General features: G+C 36.9%; 1 non-coding gene across 1 annotated transcript; it reads right to left on the bottom strand.

Moving 5' to 3' along the window:
* Nucleotides 1-6,269: 6,269 nt before the first annotated feature.
* TRNAF-GAA (transfer RNA phenylalanine (anticodon GAA)) lies at nt 6,270-6,342 on the bottom strand. The gene has a single exon. It is a non-coding gene; the product is annotated as a tRNA-Phe (tRNA).
* Nucleotides 6,343-11,645: the final 5,303 nt, after the last annotated feature.

The raw sequence follows: 11,645 nt of genomic DNA, 5'->3' as shown, positions 1-11,645 counted from the left end.
GCTACGTGTTCAAAATAAGCTTTCTCGTCTAGCTAAGGATATCAAAGCTTGGCTTCATAGTCGTAAGGTGGAGAAATTTCAGCAAATAGCCGCATGAGAGCAAGAAATTTCTGCGTTGTATCAGTCTATGTCTTCTCCTAACTCTCTTTCTGATTTGCAACTTATCAGTCTTCAGGCCAGGTCTTTAGAATTAACTATGCTCTTGAAAAGTTGGAGGAACAAAGAGGAAATTCGTTGGAAGCAAAGGTCTAGGGTGAAATGGCTTGCGGCTGGTGATGACAACACTAAATTTTTTCACTCATATGCTTCCCATCATCATAGGAGGAAGGTTGTTCCTTTTATCTCCATTGAGGGTGTTTCTTATCTCAGTCAGCACGTTAATCTGGCATTCTCGCTATACTTTAAGAACTTATATTCTGCTTCGTTAACTGCGGAGGGTGTCTTTAGTAATATCATAGTTGGCTCAATTCAGCCTGAGCAAGCCAGATCTATGCAAAGAAGGTTCTCTGAAGATGAGATTTTTTCGGCCATTAAGGATTTGTCGGGTTGGAAAGCGCCTGGCATTGACGGGTTTCATGTCGACTTTTTTAGAATCTTTTGGGACTGTGTTAAATCAGACGTGGTGAGTATGTTTGATGAGTTTCATCGTAACTCCAGACTGCCTTATCATTTGCATGTTGCTATTATTTCGCTTATTCCGAAAGATGATGAGGCCAATGATATTTCTCGATTCAGACCAATCTCAGTTATGAGTGCTCTCTATAAGATGTTTGCTAAGGTTTTGGCGAATAGGCTGAAATCGATGGCTAACCAGATTTTTTCAAACTCTCAGTTCGCCTTTATCTGTAATAAGAGGGTCCAGCACTCGTTCATCTTGGCGTCTGAGGTTGTCCATTCCTTGCAGCATAGCGGTCAACCTTACTTTGTCCTTAAATTAGACTTTCATAAAGCTTTTGACTTTGTGCATTGGCCATTCTTATTTCAAATGTTAGCAAATTTCGGTATTGGTCGTCGTTTTTCTGGTTGGGTTAGAGAGCTGGTCTCAAATGCCCAAGCCATGTTAAATATCAATAGTATTAGAGGAGACCGGTTCAAGCTAGGACGGGGTTTGCGGCAAGGGTGCCCCCTATCACCTTTGTTGTTCAATGCAGTTGTTGAGGGTCTTGTGGTCTTGCTTAAGCGGGCTGTTGTATCGGGTTTCATTGATCCTTTGCAGGTTTCTGACTTTCTAGGTCATATTCTTACTTATGCTGATGATATGATCATTTTTTGTCATGCAAATGTTCAACAGATGTTTAGGTTCAAGCTTATCATTCAGTTCTTTCTCACCCTTTCTGGGCTTTCTCTAAATGAGACCAAATGCTCTATTACCATGTTCAATGTTAATATCAATATGCTTGCAGCTGGAAAGAGAATTTTTAGTTGCACTACTTTTGACTTGCCTATTATGTACCTTGGCTTGTCGTTACAAGTGAAGCACCTCTCTTCAGCTGCTTGGGCTCCGACACTTCAAAAAGTGAAGCGTAAATTGCTTTCGTGACAGTTGTCTTATCTCTCTAGCGCTGGCCGTCTAACCTTAGTCAGACATGTCCTTTCAACTATTCCAGAATTTTTCATGTCTATGTTTGTGATGCCTGTGGGAGTAGAGAAGTAGCTGACGCGCTTGTTGGCAGGCTTTTTATGGTCTGGGTGTCAACTCAAAGGTAAGCGTCACTTGATTGGTTGGCGTTCGGTGGTCTTACCTCGGCGTATGGGTGGTTTAGGCATTCCTACGCCCAGACTGCGAAGCATTGTTCTTGTCGCCAAGCAATGTTGGTTGGCCCACCAACCGAATAACCCTTGTGCTAGTTTGCTTCTTGCTAAATATGGGGATCCAGCTCTTATCCCGGTTCGTCTGGGAACCCGAGGTTTGGCGCTCTCGCACTTGCGTAAATCATGGTTGAGGGATTTAGCCTGCTTTAGAGACCATTTTGACCTCTCCGAAAATTTTGGTCAGTGGTTGCAGTGGGCGTTGGCACCAAGCGGAGAGTTTCTCACCAAAAAAGTCTATAGATCGTTGCTACCGCCAGGGGCTGATTGGTTGCCCGAGGATGTGCTTTGGGCGAAGGGTCCTTCCCCCCGTTCTCGAGTCCTGGCTTGGTTAATTTTGCACGATAGGATCCAGACCCACAGTAATTTAAAGAAGTGGGGCATTCAACTCCCGAGTTGGTGCGTGCTTTGTCGAGCTGCAGAAGAATCTACGTTTCACTTGTTGTGGTCTTGCCCAATATTTATGGAAATTTTTAGCAGGACTTGAAGGCATCCGGAAGTATTTGTTAAGGAGGAGTCCTTTGCGCTAGATCTGATCTTGGGGCCGGTTTGTATTAGGCTCAGCAAGAGATGGAGGTTCATCTGGCGGACGTGGTTGCTTACTTCTTGGTGGTTTGTTTGGATGGCGCGAAACGATGCTCATTTTCATCATATTCCAGTTAACATTCAAAACCTGGTGCATAAAATCTTGGTAGATGTTTATGCGATCTTGCGTATGCATCTTAGTGATCTTCCATTCCCTCCTACTGATGCTACCTATCCTTTGTCGCAATCTGGGCAAGCAGCTCTGGCGTGAGCCCATTTTATCTGTCTGATGTTCTTTTCTCTTGTGCTTTCTTTATTTGTTTTGGATTTTGTTCTTGTTCAGTTCATGGGTTCAACATTTTGTTGATCTTCATGAGTGGTAATGTTGAATTACTTTCGGCTCTCTCTCTCTCTCTCTCTATATATATATATATATTTATTGATGTTCATCAAATTATTCTTTCCATTGAACTTTGAAGTCAAAGTACTCATGTCACAGTTGACTTTTCATCATAATTAATTTTTTTGATAGGTTTTAGTCTCTCTCATATCTATTTTGAATAATTATTTTGCAAAAAGCCTTTTGTACATAGATTTGCTTGGTTTTAGCATGATCTCGCATAATCAACAAAAATTACTCCTTTCTTAAGTGATGATTCACATAGTTATTTTTTGAACTGTTTAAGTCCAAATTTCTCTAAGTTCATATTCTTCACTTTTTATACAATAGATTGATTTATTTGAACTTTTATATAACAGGTGACTTTCAAACTAGCAAAGACGGTTACAATCAATTGTGTTCATACAACTGAGTGTGTTGTCACATGTAGATATCCAAAAGACTTAAACATCTAAATATATTAGAGTAAAATTCATTCATTTCTCTACTCAACAAAATTGAAATCAGAATTGTCATTTTCATCATTGTACTTTTGAAGTACATCTTATCTCATAATCTTAAATTCTTAAGATTCTTTAAGGCGTAAGATGAATAGCATTTATATTATTTATTTTCTTATATTATCAATTCATTAGCTTATCTCACTTGCAATATAATTTATCATAATATGAATAAATTGTGATTCACTTATGATAAAACAGTTGTAGCACCACATGTTAAAACTTTCAATCTCACAACATGTGAAATAGAATATTGCAATTCATTCAATTTCTCATGATGAGTATATCACTCACATTAAATGCATTAAAATTCAAGAATAACATGTTTGGATCATAAAATTCATTATTCTTTTAAGTTTGTCTAAATAAGATACAAAAAACTCATTTTGAAAATGATATGTAATTGTTCTATAGGAATATTCTCAAATTCATCACTATATAGATATAGTGAATATCTAATAGTTAAAGAATTCCTCTAGAAATCAAAACATTAAAAAATTGTCTTATTTAGGTTTGAATAACTCATAATATGATTTTTGAAATATTTTTCTTTTAAAAAAAATATATCAGCACCAAGATCACACTCGAATTTCAATCATAGCAAATTAGATAAATTATTTGCATATTTGATCGAATTAGTTAATATCTTCATGAGTTAGAGTATAAGTTAAATCTCATTTAACAACATAATAAAAATCAAACCAATTACAATTGAAAAGTTATTTTATCACTGTCTATGTTGTCTTACACATTTATATCTATGCTTGATAATGATTAAAAAAAGCATAACATATTTATGCTTCCAAACATTTAAAGATATCATATAAGAATTAACATGTTTCCATTAATCAAATATGAAGACAAAATAATATTAACTTAATATTTAAATTGATTAGCTCATTTGAAAAGTCACACTAGCATCAAATAATTAGTTCTTTCATATCATCAAGAGTAAGTTCGATCTACTAACCATTCACAATAGGTAGTTTGGTAGATTTTTTTGCGATAGGTACATGATATGTATCTCAAATGGCAAGACATACACTGAGGTGAAGTCTAAGTCCTCAATCATGTCATATAGTTTGGTTTCACTATAGTCTCCATAAAAGACTCATGATTTTTATGTAATTTTACACATAGGAATGAATCAAAGATCTAAAACCCATGTTTCACCCTTTATGCGAATAAAAAAATATCTTCACTCATTTCTACTACTAGTTGTTTTAATGTCATGAGAATATAATATGAATGGACACACCCAAGCAATACTACCCAGCTAACTGAAAAAAAGAGCAGACACAAGATTAAAGACAAAATAAGATATCTCATTCTTGATCTTGGATGCAAACTGAAACTTAATCGTGCACAATTATATTCATTTATGTTTCAATACATACATACATTTGTTATATGTGGAATCCATTTTCATCCAAAATCATCAAAATTTCTTATGAAACTCCTGCACTTCCCTATGCACTTGACCTAATGTGCTCCTCTTTGGACAATGAGTTCATATTAGGCTAACCACCTTACAAGTACATTCTATAACTGTATTAGGTTTTTCCTTTTTTTTAATTAACGGTTTAAGGTTTTACAATTAATTTTACATAGGAAAACTACTCGGGCGGTTTTAATCTTGAGAGTTTATCATATTGCACATATCATTCAATTAGACACCTCGCTAGATTCCTTCTTTTTTTTACCATGAACCAATCTCACGAATGTCGTTCTCATCAAAATTTCGAGAGGTAAAATATTATGATACTTTAAAAATCTGTTTTTTAGAAAATATTGGCACATATAAAAATTAAAATATATAAACAGAAACTAAAATATAAATAAAACTGTTTTCATTACATTTCATGTCTTGATTTAGGCAATATTAAGCTTATTGTTTGAGTAGGGGTACATGGGAAGGTCTTTTTTTCAAGTTCTCCTGAAATACATATATATGGTAAGGCTGTCAATAAGAAGTTTATAAATATAACCCTAAGAAGACAGGTTAAGAGTGAGAATTCACCAATATAGCCTTGAATGTTTTTTTATTTACCAACCCAAGCTTATTGATTCAAGAATCAAGAAGTGGGAAGCTTAAGTCAAGACGTGGTGGGGCTGTGACTGGGGGTATCAATGGGTCGAGTTTAACCCAGGCCTACCCTGACCCGTACCAAACTCCATAGGGTTAGGGTTTGGTGATAAAAAAAAAAGTCCGAATAGAAACTGGCTCAGCCCTAAAGGGTCCGATTAGTATATGCAGCTGAGCATAGTTTGTGAAATTTGATACCAGTCCCTGGTCAGACCCGAGTTCTGATTAAGACCTTTGATTTTTCAATATAAAAATCTACTGTTTTACCGGGTATAAATCGGGTCTGGTTCATATGATCCTTATAGAATCCAGGTCTGATTTTTCTTATAGTAGACCTGATAGAATCTGGGTTCAGACCTAGTACCAGCATCTCAAAGACAGATACAGATTTAGACTCACCTGGATCTGAACCAGATCCGACCTGCTGACACCCCTAGCTATGACTCGTCCTGAGAATCAGGAACCTCTTGCTTGCTACACTAGAGGATCCTCGGCTGGACGTAGGTCCATTTCAACTAGGGTTGCAAACGGGTAGGATATGCAGCAACTATATTGGTTGGGTTATGCTGGACCGGACTCTGGATTTGGTTTTTGAAGAGTGGATCAGATTCTAGACCCATTACCAATTATATCTTACGATAATGTTTTAGATCCAGTGGAGATATGAACCTCTGGGGTACTGAATCCACCACTGAAAACAAGTAAAATTTCTTGATTTTCAAAGTGATATAAAGTGGGTGAAATTTGTTGACGTTTTGGGAAAATCACCGATATTTATAACTATGCCACATACAAACGGCAGAAGCCAATTGAAATGATGGACTAGGCTACAAAAACCCAAAATAGAAAAAAAGCGTGGTTGGAAATAAAATGCGGTGAAAATAGAAAAAAAGCGTGGTTGGAAATAAAATGCGGTGAAAATACAAAAAAAGCGTGGTTGGAAATAAAATGCGGTGAGCGTGGATCGAACACGCGACCTTCAGATCTTCAGTCTGACGCTCTCCCAACTGAGCTATCCCCGCACCGTTGGTCTATGAGCCCGAATTATTTAATTCATATCATAACATGTGACCCACGCCTGAAAAGGCAGATTCTATTCTTATCATTCTTGGCAAAAGGATGCCCTACTTTCTAGCAAAAGAAAGCCTGACCTTTGCACAAAAAGAGATATGGGCTTGCTTTTCTCTGGATCTTCAGCATCTTTGTGGCCACCACAAACACTTGAGACCCCTTCTCTCTTTTGCAGACTTGCACGTGAGTGTCTCATCCCTTTCATGCCCTTTGAATAATTTTGATGCCTTTGCAAATTGATAGAGGAAGTGAATAAAATAATGCACAAGTAAATCCATGAGGTTAGCAATAAGACATCATAAGGAAAACTATCAATGGTCTTATTCACCTATTATTGATTAGGTCAACTTTCTCCCCTCTTTCTTCTCATGTTCTATTTTTGGATTCTTTTTTGGGGTACAATCATAAAGTTCATTAGAGACAATGATTTACTATTGTACTTGTCTATGTGTGAAATTGTAGGATTATGGGTTTCATCCATGAGACCAAATAAGCACTCAAATACCCCTTGTTTTGAAATGTATAGGAAAAAAGAGAGTAAAGAAATGCAAAGCAAAAATTTATCTGATGATATCCCATTGGAACGTATTGATAAATTATTGGCAAAATAGACACTAAAGATTGACAAAACAAGCTTAGACTAATTTGTTAGTCACATAGACTCAGATTGCAGGCATGGATTTGGTTGACTTGATCGGGGCCCAAGTGACTTGATCTAGCCATTTGCATGTACGTGAAATATTAAAGAGGCCATAGGTGCCACCGTTGGTCTCACCTCAGCTAAATGGCCGTGCTAGGACAAGAAACCCGTGGGATCCAAATTATGACTTGGTGAGTCAACTGGTTTGCGGAGTCAGTTTTTTCACATTTTATGCTAAAACACATACTGATGTAATATATATATATATATATATATATGTAATATATATATATATATATATATATATATATATATATATATATATATATATATATATATATATATGAGTCACTAGAATATAAGAACTAATGTGTGAACGGTTATTTTCATGGAGTTTTTATTCTTTTCTCTTGAATCTAATCGTACGGATGTGATCTACGTGCTTGGTTTTATAAGAACTCACTCTTGAATTATCCGATTTTGATGCATTAAAAGAGAAATTTTTTAAGGCTTAAAAATCAATGGCTCATAATTTTTATAAATATTCAAGCATTCAAAAAACGTATTTTCATGAAAAATGCACAATCCAATGATTGATTCCTAGCAAATTCACCATGACAAGCACATCCACATGGTTGAATTTGCATAAAAGTGTTGAAAATGCCCATATTTCAGTTCTCACATTCTAGTGACTATAATATATACACCTCAAAATCCCAAATTCTATGGCTGCGTTTGGGAGGATGGTATCAGCACGGTTAAGGAAACTCAGGGTCCACAAGAAGTGTTTGGAAGTAAGAACCCATGGGAACCGTGATTTTAGGCACAGAATCAGGGCTTCCAAAATCTGTTTTTTTTTCTTTGAAATCCTTCACAACGAGGAGGTATTTTGAAAGGATTTCAATGGATAAATGAATCCCTTCCTATCCTTCCTTGTTTTTCATAATCAAACACCCTAATGTCTCTCCGCTTTATTAGGACGCCGCGATTCTTTCACAATGGAATCTGATAAGTGAGATTTTGAGTAAGTGTATCCATAGACATAGTCCGCTAAAATACTTTTTCCTGATGAAATATGTCATTTGATTTTTTTCTAGTCACATTGAATAAAATGTTTATACTTGATTGTAGTAGACGTCTATTATGTCTAGTTTGTTTTTAGTTTTTCCTTATTATTTAAGGATGCTAGAAAGCGATAGTTGAGTATGTTTAATTAGTTTTTTATTTCATTCTTAATTCTATTTTAGACGGCTTTTGAGCAATTTATTTTTTAATTAAAAGTGAATATACCAGCTTTGAGGAAACCCAAGTAGACTTTGAATTGGATCTGAATTTATCGGATCCAACTCTGCGCCATGGTAATGTTGCACATCCTGCACCAAATCGTTTCCCAAACATGATATCGGATTAAAGAGGAGTTGAATGCCTGAATTCTTGAGGGATTTGATGATGCTTCCAAACAATGGAGGATGTTTGGAACTCCCTTGAAAATCACTTCCTTTCCTTTAAACTTTCACCAACTCCTTTGAAATATGTTAAAATCCCTCCTCCCAAACAGAGACATGTGAGAACATAAAAATATGAAAGCATTATCTCATTAAAGAAAAGTAGTTAGTGCACGTCACCTTGTGTCGGGACGTTACAAGTTCGAATTACCAACGGAGCTTCCCATGGTTGGTAGGAGCTGTCAGTGCACGTCTGCTTGTGGTGGGCCCCAGCTTGCCTTTTAAAGAAAAACAATAAAACGTTACAAGTTCGAACCCCGATGGTATGGTTGCAAAACTGGTAGGGGCGCCTAACCTCAGATTTCTCTGTAGAAAAAAAAAAAAACACCATCCTTAAAAGACAGTTAAGCCACGTCCTTTTTCCAAATGACAAGAAACCCGCACTACTGTGTTTGTCATTTGTTAAATTGTTGTGTATCGGAGGTATTAAAAAGAAGCCTTAACAATTTCAAAAATGACATTGAAGTCATACTATGATCCTTGTTTTTTAAATGTTACAACAAAAACAAAAACAACTACGCTTTCATCCCAAAACAATTGGGGTCGGCGATATGAACCAAAAAAAGAAAATCATTTTGGGTCTTCCACATGAATCCTTCTCCTCCAATCATTTCTAACCAATCACACACACCGAAGGCAGGCCTTTTAAGTGCACAAGGAACGCACAACACACGCGCACGATCCTTGTTTTTTAAATGTTAAACCACAAAAAACCCTCTGTCACGTGGGTGGGTCCTTAGCTTTCAGAGGTAGGTCAGGTAAGGCAGGGTGATCATGGAGCCCTACCCAGGGTTTTCTCTTGCTTTGGCAAGGGTTTCTCCTCATTAAAATTTTTTTTTGTTAAAATACACCTTTTCGTTTACTCATGCCCCTCTTCAGTCATCTTTTACCAGTATGGTATAGATACAGACCAACATGAAAAGTTTATCTTTTTTAACTAGGGATGGCAATGGACCGGGGAGAGGGAGAGGGGGACAAGGTCTCCACCCCCGCCCCCATTTCAAAATCCTACCCTCAATCCCTGCCTTCATCCCTGAATGGGTTTTGATTTTAACCTACATTCTCGTTTCATGTCTTCCATCCCCGGTTCAAACGGGGCGAGGCAGGTAGGGGCCCATTTCCTCTCAGTCCACTGCCATCTCTTAAAAAGGATCGGATACGGGGCAAGGCCCGGATCAAGGATGGGACGGGGTGGGGTGGAAAAAAGCATAAGTCCATCCCCACTTCCATCTCTGCATGGATTTTAATTTTAACCTCCATCCCTGCCTTCATCCTCGGTCCAAACAGGGCAAGGTAGCCCGGCCCACTACCATCCCTATTTTTAACTTTCTTCAGTAAATTAAATTAAATAAGTTTTGGGTGATATTCTTTTAAGGTGACACGTTGATATGTTATTTATAGGGCAAAGTTTAACCGGTTATTAAATTTACACTGGACAGTGATAGCGAGTAGTACCCTTCGCTTGTCCAGTAAGAGCAGTTAGTGCATGTCACCTTTGTGTTTGTGGGCGTTGCAGGTTGAAAGCCCAATGATATAGTTGTATAAACTGGTAAGGGTCTGCCTAACCCCAGCTGGATTTTCAAAAAACAAAGTACAGTAAGCAGAGTCAGTGTAGCTAAGTCTCTGATCCTAAAGGCGGTTTCTCCCTGTAAATATTAAAAAAAATAACTATTATAAGGCTACAAGTATGTGCATCTAGCAAGACGGAAATTTTGGGCTTATAATGAGTGTGTGTCAGGTCAGAGCGGCCTCCATCAGAGCCAGAGGTCACCCTGAAGCCTTTGTCTTTTAGATGGAATCCAACTTTTTTTTTGTTTTTTCAGAACTGTTGATACCCTACATGAACAGTATCTAGAGTTTTCAAACATGGGCTCAACCATGGTATGTGGGATGTCAGTCATCGCATGGATGAACAGCATTAGGGTGACCACTCACTAACTCTGACCTGATACACACTCTTAGGGTATGTTTGATGGCTTGTCCAGGGTTGGGCTAAATGAACAAAAAGAAAGGAATAGAGCATTCTCCCACGTTTGTTTGAACTGTATTCAAATTTTGTATTTCAAATGTCCGTTGTTAGATGATGATGTGCAAAGAAAATTGGACAGTCATGGATAATGGGTCGAATTGCTTCATTTTGGATCGTATGACCTGATTCATCTAATATTTTACATGTTTTAACAAGTTTATTATGGTTTTTTGCCTGGATATGGATTCAATTATGAAATTATATCTAAAAATCATGATGTTTTGCCCTGAATATGAATTTGGAATTAGATTTTTGCTTCGAATATAGATCTCAAATAAGATTTTTGCAGTGAATATGGTTTTTTTCTTCAAATAAGAATCTCAAATTAGATTTTTGCCTCAAATATGAATCTCAAATTGAATTTTTAGCCCAAATATGAATTTTTGCCTCGAATATGGATTTTGAATTGGATATTTGCCCTGAATATGTATTTTTGCCTCGAATATGGATCTCAAATTGAATTTGCCCTTAATATAATCCTTAAATTGGAATTTTGCCCCGAATATGGATCTCTAATTGGATTTTGCCCTGAATATGGATTTTGGACATGAATATGGATATGATTTTTGACTCGATTTTGACAAAAAAAATAAAATAAATGTTTGATCATATGATTGTAATGTGCGATTAAGAAAGGTTTTAAGGTCTCAAATTTTTTTTTCTGTTTGTGCTACCTGTCTTTCACCGTTAGCAGGTGATATCTCATCACTTGGCGCTGTAATGCTGTACTGGTTTTACTACTATATGGTATAAATAATATCTTCCCTAAAAAAAACAAAGGCATTCAATCTACCCAAGCTAATAGCCTTTTATTATGGTAAAAATGCATCATTTTTTACCCTAAGATAAATCCATGTTTTAGTCTCTTTACGTTATATCTACAAGACACCAGACCCATGTTTCAATGACTCTGTAGATTACCATCCCTACATGAAAAAGCTAGAGTAATGCCTTTCCATGGACACCACCACCAGAGGCAACTTGCCGTTAAGGGGCACGTTTGATTCGCGGATAGGCCTAAACAAGGGCACCATGTCTTCTTCTGTTCTGTTTTCATGTGTCTAGACAAGGACACTTTTT

This window comes from Nuphar pumila, chromosome 7 (genome assembly GCF_984573655.1).
Source record: "Nuphar pumila chromosome 7, dmNupPumi1.hap1.1, whole genome shotgun sequence".
In the NCBI taxonomy this organism is placed as follows: Eukaryota; Viridiplantae; Streptophyta; class Magnoliopsida; order Nymphaeales; family Nymphaeaceae; genus Nuphar; species Nuphar pumila.
This window is presented reverse-complemented; position numbering and strand designations above follow the sequence as displayed.